This window comes from Octodon degus, unplaced genomic scaffold (genome assembly GCF_000260255.1).
Source record: "Octodon degus isolate 3935 unplaced genomic scaffold, OctDeg1.0 scaffold00078, whole genome shotgun sequence".
NCBI classification, from domain to species: Eukaryota; Metazoa; Chordata; class Mammalia; order Rodentia; family Octodontidae; genus Octodon; species Octodon degus.
The window spans coordinates 6,513,864-6,533,318 of NW_004524654.1; the positions used below are offsets into that span (position 1 = coordinate 6,513,864).

At 35.0% G+C, this 19,455-nt stretch overlaps 1 protein-coding gene and 1 non-coding gene across 9 annotated transcripts in view; one reads left to right on the forward strand and one right to left on the reverse strand.

The window, feature by feature from the left end:
* Ehbp1 (EH domain binding protein 1) overlaps positions 1-19,455 on the reverse strand; it is a 386,641-nt gene that overhangs the window by 240,488 nt on the left and 126,698 nt on the right. The window lies entirely within an intron of this gene.
* LOC111818069 lies at positions 1,059-1,165 on the forward strand. The gene has a single exon (XR_002822140.1). It is a non-coding gene; the product is annotated as a U6 spliceosomal RNA (small nuclear RNA).

Sequence of the window (19,455 nt, forward strand, 5' to 3'; positions counted from 1 at the left end):
CAGTTCTGCGAGTTCTTTTTTTATTTCAGAAAAGAATTGCGCTCTGATTTCCTCTATATCTTTCTGCTGTTGCTTATTTACTATTGATGCTATTAATTCATGCATTTGAGCCGAGCTAGTATCCTCCGCACTTGTTCTGGGTGGGCACTGGGTTTCCTCGATATGTTTCTGCAATTGATTCTTTAGTACAAATGTTATTAATTCAGGAATTTCTTTTTTTATTTCCAATCTGAGGTCTTCTATACCTTTCTGCAGCTGTTTCTTCATTTCAGAAGCCATTGATTCATTGCTTTCAGCTGTGTGATTTCCAATTTGTTCTGTGTTAATGTCCTCTGCACTTGTTACAGGTGGGCTTGGGTTCTGAGGTTGCATTTTGTTCCTTCTTGTCATTTTGTGTAGCACTGTCTTCTGACCTTTGTTGTAGTTATAACCTTCGCACGTACTGACATTCAGATGCAACTCTACAAAGGTTGGACTTATCCAGGTGTTCCTGGCTTGGGTCTGGCTGCTGTGCTCAGCTCCTTCCCACTGCTGCCCCTGTGGGTGAACTTGTTGTGCCCCTGTGGCAAGATGTTCTGCTCCAGGACTAGCTGGGTGGATCTATCCTCTACACTCTCTGCAGGGATTGCAGCTGCAGGGTTATTCCCCAGGCATGTATGCCAGGCCTGAGCTGTGCCTGGAGGGGGCAAGTTGGACTAGTGGGGAGAGCAGGCTCTCCCTCACACTCACTGGGTCTGGGCTAGGACTGGGTCTGGGGGTTCCTGGAACGCGGCAGAAATTCCTACTTGGCGGCAGGGGTGGAGGAGGTGCTGCGGAGTGGTGGGGTGCATCCCAAGGGGGTGGGAGAGGGTCTGGCCCATGCTGCGCCGGGGCGGGGACTGGTCCCGCCGGTGCAGGGTAGCAGGAAGCTCTCCCACACACTCACCAGACCTGGGCTAGGACTGGGTCTCCTTGTTTTTTCTTAATGGTATGTTGGTTAGGACTTGCAACACTGATACTCACTAAATAGAGTAAAGAGGTTGTTTTTGTATTATTCTTGACCTTAAAAGGGAATGCTTGTATGCTACCTTCACCACACATATAGTAAAACTGGAATGATACATAGAGATTAACATAGCACCTGAGGAAGGACAAAGTATGAATTCATGGTGCATTCCATGTTTTGAAAAGAAAAAAAAAACAAAAAGTTAAATACTAGTGACAGAATACAGTAAAAATAATTTATACTTGATCATTAGCACCTATTGTTTTATCATGCACAATAAATGAATCTTCTGCCCAAAAATGATTTTTATAATATTATACTCTAGTCAATTTGTAAAATATTGATTCTCTGAATTTCATCAATTAAATGAAATTAATACATTTCATTTTTCAAAACCCACTCCATCGCATTTACTAGAGTCACCCATATGGGTAAATGACATACTGCTAGAATCTGCGCTGAGTCAACTCCATTTACATTTCCTGTTCACAGCTACCAAAAGAAGCACAGACGAAGTGACTGACTTGATCAGGGACAAAGTCAACAACCCAAGCGAAAAAGTAGTCCTAAAGAGTAAGCAGCTCCAGGGAAAAAAATATCAACAAGGCCAGCTAGCAGTACTAGCCCAAATAAAGCCCACAGCTATTGTGAACTACAAAACAATGTGAATCTGAAAGTAAATCCTTCCCAATGGTAGGCTAGAGTTGAAAAAGAAATCCAATGCACTGCACACTACATTTCCTGAAAATTTAATCAGGCACCATTTTGGGAAGGAACTGATTATTTAAACTAAGCCACAGAACAACTACCAAACAATTTCACTTCAGGGTTCAGTGTTACTCTCCCAAAGTAAGTGAGTGAGCAACAGCCACAGGAGACAGATGAAGAAAGGCTGCAGGATGGATATCAAACTTCTAAGAAGTTCAAGCTCAGGCTAAGAAGGACACACGTCTGGCCTCTGTGGTGAAAACCCAGACCCAGCCAGTGTGGCTTTCAAAAGGGGCCAGATCCAGAAGTGCAGATATTAAGTCTTGATGACTACTTGAAGTCCCATCCCACTACCTACATCTAGCACAGACCTGAAGTCTTAACTGCTTTTCCCAACTGCCAACATGAACAACACATTTGGCTCAGGCAGTTGTCACAATATAGGGTGTATGGAGGGAGGGACTTCTGGAGCAGTGTGTGTGGGATCCCAAAAACCCACAACCTATGTATATAGGTGGAGATTGTGACTTTCTGGATGTTAACACTGTAGAACCTAAAAAGAAACCACTCATTCAAGTAGGCAGAAGATAAGATTTTTTTTTTTTTTTTTTTACTTCTTGTTTTTTTCTTTTTCTTCATTGGTTTTTGGAGGGCTTGGGGGGTTTTTCTGCCTTTTTCTTTCCTATTTTTAATACTTTTTTCCTCCCTTTTCTCCTTTATGTTGCTGGGTTGGTGTTTCTTTTTTTCTTTTTTTTCCTTCTTTGCTTGTTCTTTTCTCTAATACTATGAATTTCCTTTTACTCAACAGAATCCTTTACTTTTTTTTTACTCATCTTCCATTGATTAACTTTTCAAATTCTACTTTTTTTGTTCTCCAATTCCCTACTCCCTTTATCCTTACTAGTATAACCATCTTTAAATAATTAACACTCTCTTGTTACTGCTAAATACTGCTCTATTATTAATGGAGGTAGAGTTGTTACATTTAATAGATATTTAGTTTATGTCAATATTTGGTTTTTCTAGTGCTGTACTATAATTATAGATCTCTTCTATGCTGAAGGGTAGTACATTACTGTTTTAGGATGTGTTAATATCAAATCTGTCTTTGATACTATTACTGTTGCTAAGCTTATCCCTATTGCTAAGGTGGTATAGTTACTGCTATTAATAGGTTTTTCTCTGTTTGCCAATATCTAGATTGTCTCTGTATTATTAATAATACTTTTGCCCATTCCTGGAGAACTGGGTGCTATGCCAAAAAACACCACAGCTTTCCCTCTGAAAAATAAATGGAGGTGGTAAGGCCTTGGAACAGCCCTACAAATAGCTATAACCAGAAACAAAACTTTTTGTGACTAAGGAATGGAAGAAATGTTGAAGGGAGATGATAGGGAATAAAAAAGTAGAATGCTGATAAATACTGGTATAAATTCCTCATGATCAGATCATTATGTGTAATTAAAATATACCAATAAAAACAAAGATAAGGTAAAAAATAAATGAACGACCAGACAAGTTCAGCAACAAATTAGATTCCACAAAAAGTCACCTAATAATAATTCTATTTAAAGTATAGACAGAAAAAGCAACCAATGTGAGAACATATCAGAACAGAAGGCAGAGCTGTTGCTGGAGACCAATTACTCAGAAATACCTAAAAAATAAGAGAGCAGAAGAAATGGATACAAAAGCTGCTAGATGACACAAAGACTAATATTACATTAACTAGAATTAGTGAAAAAGCAGAAGACAGCACATATGCTATAAAAACCTGGCAGAAAACTTTCCAAATAAGGAAACTTAACATAGAGAGAAGAGACACACAGAGAACTCTAAATAGCCAAGATCAGGGGGAAAAAAAAAACCTCCAAGACACATCACAAACAAAATTGCAAAAGTCTAACACAAAAACACAATCTTAATAGCTGCTGGAATCACTTATGAAGGTAAACCCAATAAATTACAATCAACACAAACTTTAAAGGTCAAAAGAGATTGGACTGAAGTGTTTCAGTTCCCCTAAGGCCCCGTAAAACCCCTGCCCACCCAGCCTGATATATCCTGCAAAACAACCATTCAAAATTGATTGAGAAATAAGAAATTTCCATAGGAAAAAAGGTTTCTAGCTATTCCTCAGACAGAAGATTAATTTTATAACATAATAAAGAACTCAAAACATTAGATCCCCTCACCAAAATATAAGGCCAAATCAACAATGTTACTCTTACTCTAGAACAAATGCTGTCATAAGAAATGGAATAATAAAAATGCTGGTAATGCCATAAGGTAAAAGGAACCCTTCTACATTGCTGATAAGAATGTAAAATAGTACAACCATTATGGAAGTCAGTATGGTGAATGCTCAAAACACTAAATCTAGAAATTCCATTTGATTCAGCAATATCCCTTGCATCTTTCCAAAAGAGTAAAAGATATCATAATACAGTAATACATGTATATCCATGTTTACAGCAACACAATTCATAATAGCTAAATCTTGGAAATGGATGTCTATCAATAGATGACTAGATAAAGAAAATGTGGTGTTTATACATAATGGAGTACTATTCTCCCACAAAGAACCATAAACTTTCTGTAAGAAAACAGATACACCTTGAGACCGTAATGCTAAGTGAAATAAACTGGACAAGCTTAAATACTGCATGCTTCCTCATATATAAGAAGCCCACAGTAGAAATAAAGAACAAAATAAAAGATGATAAGAAGTAGATAAATCTTTTGCAAATAGGAATGAAACCAAGAAATTCAAGGAGATTTCTTGAAGGGAGGGAGTACAAGAGAAAGGGCTGAAAAAAGAATTGTGGTGTTATGTACATTTAATAATTCCCTACGAAGAATATGATCATTACGTACTGTAAACATGTACTCATAAAATATAAAAATCAGAAAGAAAGAGATTTTTTCATACTACCATCTCTTCTATCAGAAAAAAAATCTTTTTTTTTTTTTTTTTTGGCAGAACCAGGGATTGAATTCAGGCCCTTGCACTTGCCAGAGAAGCGCTTATTCTACTGAGCAATCTCCCCGGCCCCTGAAAAAATTCTTTAAGCAGTGAAAAACTATCAAGATAAAAGTATTGGTATCAGCCCCAACCCAGGTGCACTAAACTGGGACTTGAGTGTGGGCATGGTGGCACATGCTTGTAATACTAGCATTAGGGTGGCTGAAAACAGAAGGATCACTACGAATCTAAGCTACACAGTGAGACTCTGTACTAAACACATTTAAAAAAAAAGAAAGTATTGGGTACAAGACTTTCATGATATAATTTTTCCACTGAAAGCCTTGATATTATCACAGACAACGTATATTCAGTTGTTTACTTTTAAGTGGTAGATTTACTTTGTTCAATTTAAAACAAAATTGCCAAGTACAAAAAGTCAAACAAGCAGTTTTTCTTTTCTTTTCTTTTTTTGGCACTTTGAAATGTCCTCTGAGTTTATTGGGAACAATTACAGTGAAAGTAAGGAGTACACATAGGGGATCCAATATAGGCCAAATTACAGTAGGTCCCTGAGGAACTGAGAAACAAAGGAGTAGAAACCACAAATACAGGCAACTCTTTAAAGGAATTTACCTATGAAAAGGAGAAACCAGGACAACAGCTTGGGAGAGTTTTTCTTATTTTAAAGGTTGACATACCTAAGGTTGTTTTTTATTGCCTTAGATAAAAAGGCATTAGAAAGAGGAAAAGTTGCTGATTCAAGGTGGAGGAGTCATTCCTGGAGAGGGGAGACTGATGAGTTAGGAGGTGAGGTCAGATTATCGGCGGAGGAGTTATGGTGCTGGTTTTGTTTTTTTTTTTTTTTTAATTTTATTGAGAAACTAATAGCAATGAGAAAATTTCAAAACAGGTTAGTAGGACAGTTACAATAATTAATACATTGCATATTGGTTTTGTTTTGTTTTGTTTTGTTTTGTTTTGTTTTGGCAGAACCAGGGATTGAACTCAGGCCCTTGCGCTAATACATTGCATCTTGTTGTTTTCATAGTAGTTATTCATCGTACAAGATGCAGACACAATATCCTGTCCAAACACTATTACTACAAATCTTTCCTCTCATTGAATTAAGAGAAAGTAGCTGTATATCTGTCCTATTTTGTATATACAGATACAAAATGGTCCTTCACTTATATCCCTTTTTTTGTTTAGCTTTGTCAGAGAAGAGTATTCCACTGCCATTTAAATATTGTAAATGCGTGAATTCAGCAAAATAATCCAATGTAGTCCACTAGTCCATAATAGTGGGTTATCTGTAGGACTGGCAATGTCAGACGTTTTTGACTTGAGCCTTTTACAGCTCTGAATAAGCAGTTTATCTGTTAGCTGTTCTTCCAAGTAAAAAATAATATCCAGAAAAAAGTCCTTACTTCAGTTTACAATTCAAATAACAACACTTCCTTTTTCTTTAATAACTTTTACTTTTTCCTGTGTAATACAGCATTAGTGCTTTGTGCATACTTAGTCACAGAGCAGCAGCAGCAGCAGCAGCAGCAGCAGCAGCAGCAGCAGCAGCAGCAGCATCAAAACCCTAGTAATCAAGTTCTGAAATTTAATCCTTATACTGGTTATATAACTCAGGTGTCTCAGCTGTATACAAAGTGATCTTATTAAACCTTCACTATGAAGGAATGGGAAGTTCTAGAAACTTCTGCACCTCTGTGTAAAGGTAAAAGTAGTAAATCATGGGTTCAGCAGAAACCACCAATGGGCACCCTATAATAAATGCATATCTCTCAGATTATCTGCTCTCAATTATTACTATTATGGTTTTACAAAACATTTTAGATCTATTAGTATCATTTTAAGAGTATATTTTAAAAGATTTTAAAAATATTTTACTTATACTTTTTAGCTATTTTTCTAATACTCATATCTAGGCTTTCATTGCCAGGAGCAAAAAGAGAAATTTTTTCATTTGAATTTTATAAGAACAAAATTAAGTATTTTGATAAACAGCAATCACAACAAAGTTTACCTGTCTCACATTTACCTAAGTTCTTCAATTAACAATTCTTAAGACTTAGAAGAATTGTTTGACTGGAATTCTCTAGATATGGACCTGCGATTATCAGCACAGCTATGTCAGGTTTAGTCGTTTTGACTTTTTTGAGGCTATGCCTTAACATTACCGTAAGTAAGTACATAATGATAAATCAATACTTGTGTGCCACACTGTTCTGGGGTCTCATAGTCTCACGGCCAATCCTGTTCATCCTGGTCTCTGTCCATTAGAACTCTTTTTTTATTTTGAGTACTACTGAATCAGAACACCTAAAAAAAAGGGACAAGAAACTAAAATTCTGAAACTATTTTAAGAATATGTGACTAGGGCCGGTGAGAGAGCTCAGCAGACCAAGCACCTGCTTATGTGAACTCAGGGACTAGGGTTCAATTCCCAGCACCAAATGCCATGCCAGCCCAGCCCTGGGCGCACTGAGCCAGTGACCGAGTCTGGGCATGGTGGTGCACTCCTATAATCCCAGTGCTGGGGAAGCTGAAAACAGGAAATTGCTATGAGTCCCAGCTGCCTAGAAAGACCCTGCACCAAATACATTAAAAAAAAAAAAAAAAAAAAAAAAGTGACTAGGACAATGCTGGCACTGAAAATCTCAGTTATCAGATCTCACAGCTTGTCTCATGATTACATTAATAAGTTTACAGAATAAAGTACTAACAATCAATCATTTATATAACCATCCATTTTCTCTACTAAGTAAAGAAATAAAATTACCAAATGAGATAATGTGGAGTTTGAAGACACTGTAGGAGTTTCTTTATCCAACCTGTCACCCCAGTGAAATCAATGATGACAAACCTTTTAGAGCTTTCAATGATACCTGTGTGCCATAGGTTCACTACCACCACTGCCTTACATGGTACCTAATAAAGAACACTGTTTCTTGACTATTTTTATTCAAATTGTTACTTTCACATTGACTTTTTATCATTTCAAAAGTCAATCTGGAAATTAAACAATTCAAATTTTTTCAAAATCACCATGCCAGTCCTTCAAACTGTCATAGCACAGCACTTCTCAGACCATGCTGAAAAGCTGTGCTTTATCAGCAGACCAAAATGGAATACTACAGAATTAATTTGGAATTCATGGAGCAATTAAATGCTAAAGTAGACATGCCATAGGGAGCTCTCTCAACCACAAAGACTTAATCAGAAAACATAACAGCTAAAATAACCAACTTAGATGGTTGGATGGAAGAGATTGATGGCATAAATGTAAATAGAATCAATATTTTAAAATACGTTTAGACTTGTATTCATCAATATTGATACAATTTACATTGAAATTAGCACATATAAAGTCAATCTAACTTTCCTCTAAAAAAATTACAAATCAAACACTCAACCTTCTCAGAGGAAAATCCCAGATGTTCCTAAAAATATAAATTACAGTGTTTAAATCAAAAGTCTAACTGAATTTTGGATTGTCCAAATTAGGGAGTGGGAGACCAACTGACAGGTTACACCAACTCCTTCCCCCACAAGCCTAAAGAAAAAGACAAAAAGTATACTTACATTATTTCATATAGTCCTTTAATCTTCAACAGCAAATTAAATTTTAAAACTTTTAAAATTAGTTTCCATTAGATATATTCAGAGAAATATAATCACCCATTAGTTTGAAAAAGAACCTGGTGTCAGGATGGTGGTACACGCTTCTGATCCCAGTATTTTGGAAGGCTGACACATGTTTGACCCACCCCTGGCAACTTAGTAACTTAAGGGACCCTAAATAAAAAGAATCTAGGGCTGGGGACGTAGCTCAATGCAAAGGCCCTCAGTACAGTATCCAAGACATTTTTCTTTCAAGTTCTGGCCTCAAATATGTATACTGACTCCCAAATCCCCATAGACAGACCAATTCTGGGTTCCAGATATAAGCATATAAAGTGCTCACTGTCCACCCTCATTGTATCATAAACAAAACATAACCAAAGTAAACTCATCTCTATCCCATAACTGTTTCTTCCCTTAGTTTTTTATCTCTCTGAACAGCACTACCATCTATCAAACCTCTTAATCCCAGGACTCACCAAGCCAAGAGGATTCTGTTAAATCTCCACAAAACTACACACTTCTTCCCATATCCACTATCACTTCTAAATTCAAAGCTATCACCGCTAAAGTTTGGACTTGTCTCCCTTTCTCTTCTTTCATATATATGAAATATATATAATCTTTGAAGATTCTTTGAGGGTGTTTTTTGTTGTTGTTGTTGCTGTTTTGTATAGGGTCTCACTATGCAGGTTGGACTTGTAGTGATCCTCCTGTTTTCAGCCACCCCAGAGCTGGGATTACAGGCATGTGCCACTGGGATCAGAAGCGTGTACCACCATCCTGGCACCGGGTCCTTTTTTAAACCCAGACTCAATTGCTGGCTCAGTGCACCCATGGGCAGAGCCAGCACAGTATGTGGTACCAGGGATCGCAGTCCCTGCGCTTGCCTCTGCTTAGTCCACTGAGCTATCTCACCGGCCTGGTTATCTTTTTTGTTTGTATTTGGTACAGGGTCTACAGGGTCTTACTAGGTAGATCACAATCACAGTGATCCTCCTGTTTCTAGTCTCCCAAGTGCTGGGGTTACAGGCACGCACCACCACTCGCAGTCTCAATTGCTCTCAGCATGGGGAAGGCGCAGTGCTCCGGGGATCAAACCCCAGCCAATGCATTCAGTTATCTTTGTTTTTTGTTTTTTTTTTGGTTGTTTTTTTTTTTACCAGGGATTGAACTCAGGCCCTTGTTCTTGCCAGACAAGCACTTATTCTACTGAGCTATCTCCCTGGTCCTCAGTTATCTTTTTTTAAATACTATGTATTTTTTCTGATTGCAGGAATACATTCACCACAGAAAAATGTAAATATACAGAGAAGTTCTCAAAACTTTACAAACTAGCTAAAAACCATAGTACATTTTTATGTATTTTTCTAGCTTTTTAAGAACTGATATACTATTCATAAAATCTTATTTTAAACTTAATATCATAAATTCATAAACCTATATATTAAATGTTACCTATGGTTTCTGGTTTCATAGGTAAGAGCTTCAAAATAACCGCATTGTCCTTACAACAAGTAGAAACCTGAACTAAAAAAATCACGAATTATTTTTAGATCCATTAAGTAATGTCACAACTCAAAATGATGCTCCTGAATCAGAGAAACAGGTGAACAGAGAGCACTACAACATGCTAGAATAGAAATTTCCATGAGAAAGAGGGTAGACATAGAAAAATTTGAACCGTAATTGAGGAACTGCTGGAGGCTAAGTGTGGACAAATCAGAGCGAAAACTCCAGAGACCCAATCAAAGGGGTCCCCCATATTTTTGAGTTTTATGTCCAGGTTCTTAAGAGTAACTACAAGAGAAAAACTGCCTTGTACTTCCAGCAGAAGGGGGAAAGACATCACAAAGAAATACATCAGAGTAGTACTTTGTTCTTAACAAGGTCTGGCTTCATAAGAAACTTTAACTAGAATTTAAGCTGCTAGAGTTTTATCTGAGTCTAACTGACCTGGGGAACAGAAATATCCAATTCCTGCCTATTCTAACGATCTTGAATCACCTGAGAAAAGAGAGAGGAAAAAAAAAAAAAAAAAAAAACCTGAGTAATTTTTGTGAAGCTCACAGCTCAGAGGCATTAGTTCACTAAAAGACTGAGACTTAATTACAGAGTACAGGAAACTTCAACCTCTCCCAGCCTTACTACATTATTCAAAGCTCATTTACAGTAGTTCCATTTCAGTACACCATGCCTGGCTATTGAGAAAAATTACAAGCATATTAAAGGTGAAAAACACAGTCCGAAGAGATAAAGAATCATGAGAATCAGATATGGGAGAGATATCAAAATTAACTGACTAACAAGTAAAAACAACTATGATTAACATGCTAATGGCTCAAATGGATCAAGTAGAGAATATGCAAGAAAACAAGGGCCTTGAAAAGGAGACAAAAATTCTGAGAACCAAAGACAAAGGATGATTTTCAATTTCCGATGATTTCCAATAACCCAATTTCTCCTTAGAAACCACTCAACCAAAAAGGTAAAGTGAAATATTTCAAGATGAGAGAGAAACCACTACTTATCAACTTTCAACTGTATGTCATATAAAATTATCCGTCAGAAATGAAAAAAAAGACTTCCTCAAACAAAACTTGAGAAAATATTTGCCAAAAATTTGCCTTGCAGGAAATGTTAAAAGTTCCTCAGAAAGAATATAGTATTTAGGTCAGAAATGTAATGTATATAGTAGAGAAAGGAAGAGCACCAAAAAGAAATAAATAAGTAAAAATGAGTAAAAAGATGATTACAGTGTTTACTGAAGTTTGAAAATTATATAATACACTTGAACATAATTCTTAGCATTTAGCTGGTACTTAATAATTACATGAATAAATACATGAATTTTATTCAATAATGAGTGAAATTAATCTCTAGTTAAGAAATATAATCCCAACCAATTTGCTTATGAAATTCAAATAAACTCTGAAATTGTGCTATAATTAAAATTCACTTTAAGTAAAATTATGCTACCCAATAACACACAAGTAAACATGATTTTAAGAATTAGTAATAAATTTACTAAGAGTTGAATGAAAATAATTAAAAGCTAAGTCTAACTCCTCACTTCTCTACTAAAAAATTAAGAGCAAACTGATGATGTATAATTTTAATTGAGTTGATCGTGTGTTACATTTGTAACAAATTTAACCACATAACCACCTGAAAGACTGCAAGTACGAAAATACTTTCACTATTTCAAATGATTAACAACAATCCTATTATGTCTGTAACACTTTAATGCTTTCAATACTTTGGGGCAGATGTGTGAGTTAAACTTCAAGTTCAGGAGCAGTCAGTACTATTGTTTTTTCCTTCTTTTTTTCTGTATTTAGGATGGGTCTACAGCGTTTTACTACATAGATCAGACTCATAGTGATTCTCCTGTCTTCAGCCTCCCAAGTGCTAGGATTACAGGCATGCAGCACCACCATCACCACGCCCTGTCTCAAGTGCTGTCTCAGCATGTCCCACAGGTAGGACCAGCACAGCAGGCCTGGGATTGAACCCAAGCTGCTGTGCTCTGTCTAAGTAGGCACTTTAGTCTGCTGAGCTATCAGGCTGGCCCTTGAATACACCCAATTAAGAAGCCAAGTTGACAGAGTACTCTATCAGAAAGCTATATGCCAGTAGCAGTGGCCACAGTAATTCTTTTATTCACATTGTAATCCCGAGGCACTGGAATTAACATAGTGAATATGAAATGACATTGGTCATGTTTTTGGTGGTATGGCTTATAGACCTGAATTATCAGAAATGGAGCTTACTCGCAAAACAAATAGCTTATATGTTAACATGATGACATGGACTCTGGACAAATGTCAAATGTACAACACAATCCAATGCTTTGAAATTTCTTAACCACATAGAAATGAGCTTTTGTTGCTAAAATTAAGTATCAAAGGAATAGGAATTAGATAAAATATTTCATAGTTATTCTCTACCTTTGAGAAAATAGGGTATAAAACTACAACATGGTCTTATAACTTTTACCCTTAGAGAAAGTGTCCAGGGTTGATTCCTCAGCAGTTCTGTTTCTCATTGGCTAGGGAGCATTTCTGGCTGCCTGATATGGATGCTAAATGGTAACTGAATCTTGTCTCATGAATACTGTTCATCAAATCTACTGAACTTTTCATGCAAAAGATTGTTGAAATGCCTAAAAGGAAAGAACTAAAAGCTTTCTTCATAGATTTTATATAACAGGTTGTAATAGATTGTTTTGTATCTGCATACTAATGGTGAGTTTGCTTTTAAAATACTATATCCATATGTGGAAAAATGTCATTTCTTTATAATCCTTTAATAAGATACAAAGAAATATCTTTAAGTATTTCAGTGGTGATCACTGTTTCCTCAAACAAAACAAAACAAGAAATCCTAAAATATGTTATTGATCAGCTTGTTTTGGATCTGAAATGTTCCTCCTTAACTCATGTGTTCTTTGTTTATTCCCAAAGCAAGTATGTTCAGGTGTGGGGACTAAAGTCTGGATGGCCCCCCAAAGCTTCACGTGGTCATAGAAATTTTCTAAAAGGTGGCTGAACCTACAGTTTGCGACTGATTCATGGTCTAATGCTAGGACTAAGGGTATGAGTACTATACCCACCCTTTGGCAGGTAGTCTGCATACAACATAAGGAAAGGAAGTAGACTTGCTCTCTTTCTCTCCTCTTGTTGCCTTTGGTGTCTTCAGCAGCCACAAACGGTTGCCCCTCTGCCATGTGCCATCCTGCCTCAGAGCCAGCCACTTATGGACTGAAATCTCTAGACTGTGAGCTAAATAAACCTTTCCTCCTTTAACTTTGGGATTTGGGTATTTTGCCTCAATAACAAGTGAAAAGTAACTAGGTTAACTCATCTGATGAATTTATAGCTAGATGGACTATTAAGAGTTAGGCCCTGGCTGGAGGAGGCACGTCACTGGGGGATCAATGATATCATCTTGATCCCAGCCGCTTCCTTTACATTTACTCTCTGCCTTCTGACAACATGAGATGAGCAGCTTTCCCATGCCTTGCTCTTCCTTTTGCTATGTTTCTGCCTCAACACAAATTAAAAGCAATGGATGCAAGTGAACAGGGACTGAAACTATGAGCCAAACTCCATCTCCCCTCCTTTTAAGAAGTTAATGTCAGATTGTCAGATTGACTGATTGATTGATTGATTGATTTTATTTTTTGTCTTTTGAGACAGGGTCTCACTGTGCAATACAGTCTGGCCTTGAGCTCACTTTATAACCCAGGCTGGTTTTGTTGTTGTTGTTGTTGTTGTTGTTGTTTTGGCAGAACCAGGGATTGAACTCAGACCCTTGCACTTGCTAGGGAAGTGCTTATTCCACTGAGCCATTTCCCCAACCCAATGTCAGATATTTTGTCATAGCAGCAGAAAGTGGTAAACAGTTTAGGTCACTTCACAACAAAACAACCACCATATTTTCACCCACAATGGCATGGTTTATTGTACATAGACTCTCAAACAGACCAGATTTTTATATCCTATCCAGCCATAAACCACCACACTCATACACTATTATAAAAAGTTTTCAGTTAACAGCATTCTTTTAGAGTCAGTGTAAATTTGACATTACAAATAATATTAAGGACAGGAAAGTTGGATAGCCTACTTTCTCAGACATATTGTACAATTTAAAATTATTAGGTAGATAAGACTTTTCAATGACACCACAATACACAAGGACAATCTAGTTAAAGCATTAATACATGTGACTTCAAAATTCAAACATTATCACTGCCATCATTACAAAAAGACAAAAGACATCCAGTTTGTGCAAAGAAGCAGAGAACAGAGGAAAGACTCAATTATGGACTGCAAATGACTGGCATAAAAATTATTGAATACCTGAGCTTTTCTAAGTTGCAGGTAACATGTTTTCATTTTTATGTGAACAGCACCTTTTTATTCAGTGTGATGAATATAATGTTTGAATTTAAACATAGTGGTTTCTAATAGAGGTAAAATGGTAGGAAGCTTCATCTCAGTGGTAGGTAGCCATTTTATAGATGGCCAACTCCAAAACTACCTAAATGATACAGACAAAACAAGACTTTTTTAAAAAAACATACATTTTTTTCCTTAATTCTAGATTCTAGTGACAGAACACAGATTTCACAAATATTTACTTTTGAAGCAAATGAATAAGGTGATGCTTTAAAAAATTATCCTACAAGTAACTAAGAATATGAAAGGTAAGGAGTTCCTCATGTTGCTTCCCTAACTTCATAGCTTCCAATATAATTGCTTAAATATTTTTTATCACATTAAGCTTGCTTAAAGGGAAACTGTAGGATCATGTTTAGATTGAAAAAAATCATAATTACTACAGCTTTCTATGATGTTTTAGATACAACCCTGCCTAAGAGCAGGAAAAGTAGACAGGTGAATTTTCTTAAAGTACTTTTTAGCTCCAGGGTAATAAAAAATATTTTAAACTTTCCAGAGTTGAAAAATCATAATTAACCATTAAAATTTAAACCTGAACAATCATATGCAGTTAAAGATTAAGTCATTAAAATACACTACAAAGAGGAGGGCAATATAAAGATTAATATTTTCAAGTAAAAACCAGAAAATACTGTGAAAGTAAAAGATCAACACTCTAATTACTACTACCATGTCAAATAAGTAATTTACCTGATCATAGAGAACTTCTTCAATAAGTAATATGGCTAAAAGTTTCTATACTATTATCTGTTACAAACCTCCCTATATAATTGTTGTATAATCTGATTGGAAATGTAGCTTAGTAATAAAATGTGTACTTAGGAAATGTACAAGGCCCTGGGTTTGATCTCTAGCACCAGAGGTAAAGGGAGAAAAAAAAAAAGAATTAAATAATCTTACAAACTCTAAACATAGATAGTTCCGTCCCTTAAGAGTACTGAATGCAAAATCTTAAAAAGTTAAAAAAAAAGAAAGAAAGAAAGAAAGAAAGAAAGAAAGAAAGAAAGAAAGAAAGAAAGAAAGAAAAGACTAGAGGGCCCATGTGAAAACATAACTCCCTGGACTTTTTCCTATAATGGCAATAGTTATATATTTCTTATATCATTTTCTTCTATAACTAATTACTAATTGTAACACAACTGACAATAAAGACTATCATGTATCAGGCACTGTCTTATAAAATGTGTCAACTTACAACACCACTATGAAAATAACCATAGTGTTAGCTTCATTTTACAGATAAAAGTAAACTGAGGTACAAAAAACATAGTTCCTAAGATTATAAAGTCTCCGGGGCCTGAATTCTTAAACACCACAATCATCAAACTAAAAAGTCTCTTAAGAGGCACACAACTGAATGTCCCTGATGGTCTGCACTTAAAAAAGTAAAATAAAAAATAAAAATAGTTGAGATTTTATGGATACTTAGTTTTTTAAGAAACAAAATTACCTTTCAATTCCTTGCATGACTTTTTCTACTTCCATACCTTTTTGACACCCATAGAGAAAAATGGTCTATATTTCATATCATTTTATCTACCACATCTATTTACACATGATAAATAAAACATAAGCCTATAAAGTTTAAACTTGCTATAAGTTTATCAAGACTAATCTATAACTGTTGAAATACTATCATCAGTTCTACTACTGTTTTCACTACTTTCTTTTTTAAAAAAAAAGATAAATGGAAGGCCAAAAAACAAAGTCCCTATCTGGACATCTTCCAATCACTAGCAGACAAAAAGAGTTGTGGTGAAGTAAACGAAGTGAACTTGGCCCTTGACATACTAAAGCAGCATAGCAGCACACTTGGCTGGGACATATTTGCTTATTCATTAACATAGTAGCAAAGATAAATTATAATGTGATATTTTTGAAAACTAAACCATTAAATAGACTTTTAATTGGAAAACATCTAGAAAGAGTTATTTCAAGTTAACAATTGATAAAAAATTCATTTTTTGCTTTTATATACAATTATATTCTATGGAAATAGTTTTTGGCCAAATTATGTCCATGCAGCTGGGATATGTCTAGTATAATACTTAGTATGCCTTTGGTAGCCAAACTATACGAAACAACTGCCATCACATTACCACATCCAAGCAATCTAATACAAGAGCCATGCAAAGCTTAGTCAAAAGAACTGGAAGCATTTTTTGAGTGCTTCTTTTAAAAATGATTTGTATTTGATATTTATGTGTTCATACTTTTAGCAATTAAAGTAAGTTTGTGTCATAGGACAAAAAAAGAACGATAATTAAGTTTTCCAATTGTTTATCTTTTTTCAAAAACAGAGGGAGAGAATAAGATGTTTTAACGGGATACCAAGGTTTCACAAAAGCTAGGGGAGATAAAATCAGTACACCTCCTCTCATTAGGTTTTTGAAAAGTGTTTTTATTTCCAGAGAGAAGACTTAGAAGACAAAGGACAAGATCTATCTCATCAAATTTAGTCTTCAAATTTAAAAAAAAAGTGAAGGAAAGAGGTATTTGAGAAAGAAATAAAAATTTACACTTCATTAAATCCTTAAAATACAACCTCTAGATTATTTACAGGGCTTTTGAGTGAATTTGGTAGCAGATAATAAATACATCATAGTTCTCTGTGTAGGGAGCTATGAAAGTCAAAGTACTAAAAGGCATTGGAACTCTAAATAAATCAAGATTCATTTATGATTAAAACTTTACATTTGAAAAACCATAACAATGAAACTATGTTTTATATGAGAAAAAACAGGGCACAGTAAAACTTTTGCAGTGTATATCTTGTATACTGAAACTACTAACATAGAGAGTGAGATGACCAAAGCAGGGTACAAAACACTGTTCTGATTCTATGCTACTTGAAAAGATGATATATGTATTTCTGGAGATAAATATAAGAAACCCAATAAGTTTCCTAATATAAAAAGACAAAAAAAGGTTTTATAAAATAAGACTTGGGCCACTTATTATTTTTTCAATTAAATATAGGTCATATTTAAAATTAAGACTGAAATTTTAAAAGAGAATTGTTTTCGATTTCCTGTTTTACTACCAAATGCTTAGTGAAATTTAAGAGATAATTTCAAGAAAATAATCAAGTTTATGCAAACAAAATTTCCTAAAAGTCACATTACCAAAAACACTATTACTTTTTTAAAAATGGAACAGAGATGACGCTTTTTCATTTTGTTTCCATCAACACTTAACATTCTCTACTTAATACTGAATTTTTTCAGTTCACAGTAATAGCATGGATAGCTTAACTGTTAGAATTCCAACTTCACTTTCCTTGCATGACTATTCCTGCCTTCTGTATTTTTAAAACTGCTTTAAATTTTTTAGCTATAAAACAGCTGTGGAATTTAACATTTCTTGAAATAATTCTTACTTTTGCCGTTTTAGAAGTAGCTTATCTCTTATTTTAAAAGGAACAAAGTTCCTATGCTTGAAAAATACAGCAAAAGATTCTATGGTAATGATATTTCAACAGTAAAAACTCAATATTTTTAATTAGACTTTATCAGTTTTATTATTGAAATTGTTAATAATTTAATGATATTCTAAAGACAGGGACACAGAAAATAAATTTTTACTTCTGCCCCTAAAATCAGAAATGATATTAATACTTAAAATAGTACTATCTGCTGAAAATACATTTTATAAATATTAATAGAGACAATTAAAAAAGACAGTTATCAATGGAGTGTATTATACATTCTGGAAAGAGAAAAATTCAACTAGTATAGGGATTGAATAAGAAAATAAACACATAACACATTTATTTTTAAGTCTTGATAAGTTAAAAAACAGTAAATGTTACTCCTGACTATACCCAACAGAGCACAATAAGGATATCTCAAAAGGCAAATGCTTTCATATTCAAGAATGCCTTTCCATTTGTAGTGTTAGGACAATTAAAAAAAAAAAATCAATGAAAACCTAGTAGTCTTAATCTACAACTTAATACCTCTATTTTTAAAGGGAAGAATTCTGACTTCACTACAGCCTGGTTTTGTATAGTAATAGAAGTTAACAAAGGTAATTCATAAAATGCTGAGAAAAGATTTAGGCAGGCAGAGTCACACAGCTTCATTCATATGTCCAGGCAGAGTACCAAACAAGCTATTTAAAATGAACTAAAGTCAGTCCAGGATCTCGAGAAGTTATTGATGTATTCTAATACAAGTAAGCTCTAAAATTAAATACAGAGCTCCATTTCTAACCTGATTATTATTTTAAATTGAATTATTCTCTAGAAAAAGATGGAGGATAAAGGGACGAGTTATACTGAAGAAATTTATTGGAAAGAATAACAAAAGACCAGCTGAGCCAAGTAGAAAGGGCAGAAAGGTGAAAAAGAATGACATTACAGAATGTATTTCTCACTGTATTACTTTTAAGAGTCCACTGAGAATAACATTAAATCAAATGTATACAATGTCAGCTCTTCAATATTTTTAAAATCAAAATTCTTATGCCAAGCTACTTTACTTTATAAAAGGGTAATGAAGCCCATTTCTTTATCAATGGCTTTGACCCATGGGGGAAAACCAGACCAAACAAACAAAAAAACAAAGTAGAAGCAATTACTTGAGTCTACAGATTTTTTTTAAAAATATTTTGTGTATTTTAAAATGAAAAATAAGGCTGGGGAAGACAGCTCAGCGGCACAAGCACCTGCCTGGCAAGCACAAGGCCCTGAGTTTAATTCCTGATACCAAAAATGAAAGGGAAAAACAAAAAAAAAGTAAAATGAAAGATAAAATTTTCCTAGTCTGAATTTCATTTATTTGAATTTAATAGCAAAGAAGAGGCATAAAAAAGATTTTAGTAAGGGGGAAAATGAAACACAGAAGTACAGATGGTGAATAAGGGACTGAGACTGCGGGTAATTTGGAAGATGGTAGGAAAGATAGTGGGCACATGATGGAACTCTACTGATCCCTTGAGCAACTTTATTTGAAAAGGAAGTGGACTGAGAGAATCTATAGGCAATAACCATTTTTATTTCTGAAATGTTCAGAGAGGCTATCACAAAGAAGATTCAATATATATCCAGAGTTAATCAATTATGACATAGATTTTAAATATATAGAATGAGACCTACAGAGAAAACCACCAGAACTAGAATCTGAAATGGGTAAAAAAGACTACCTCAATGGAATAGGCTGGTGCTGGGAAGAGAAGGGAAGGGCAATGTT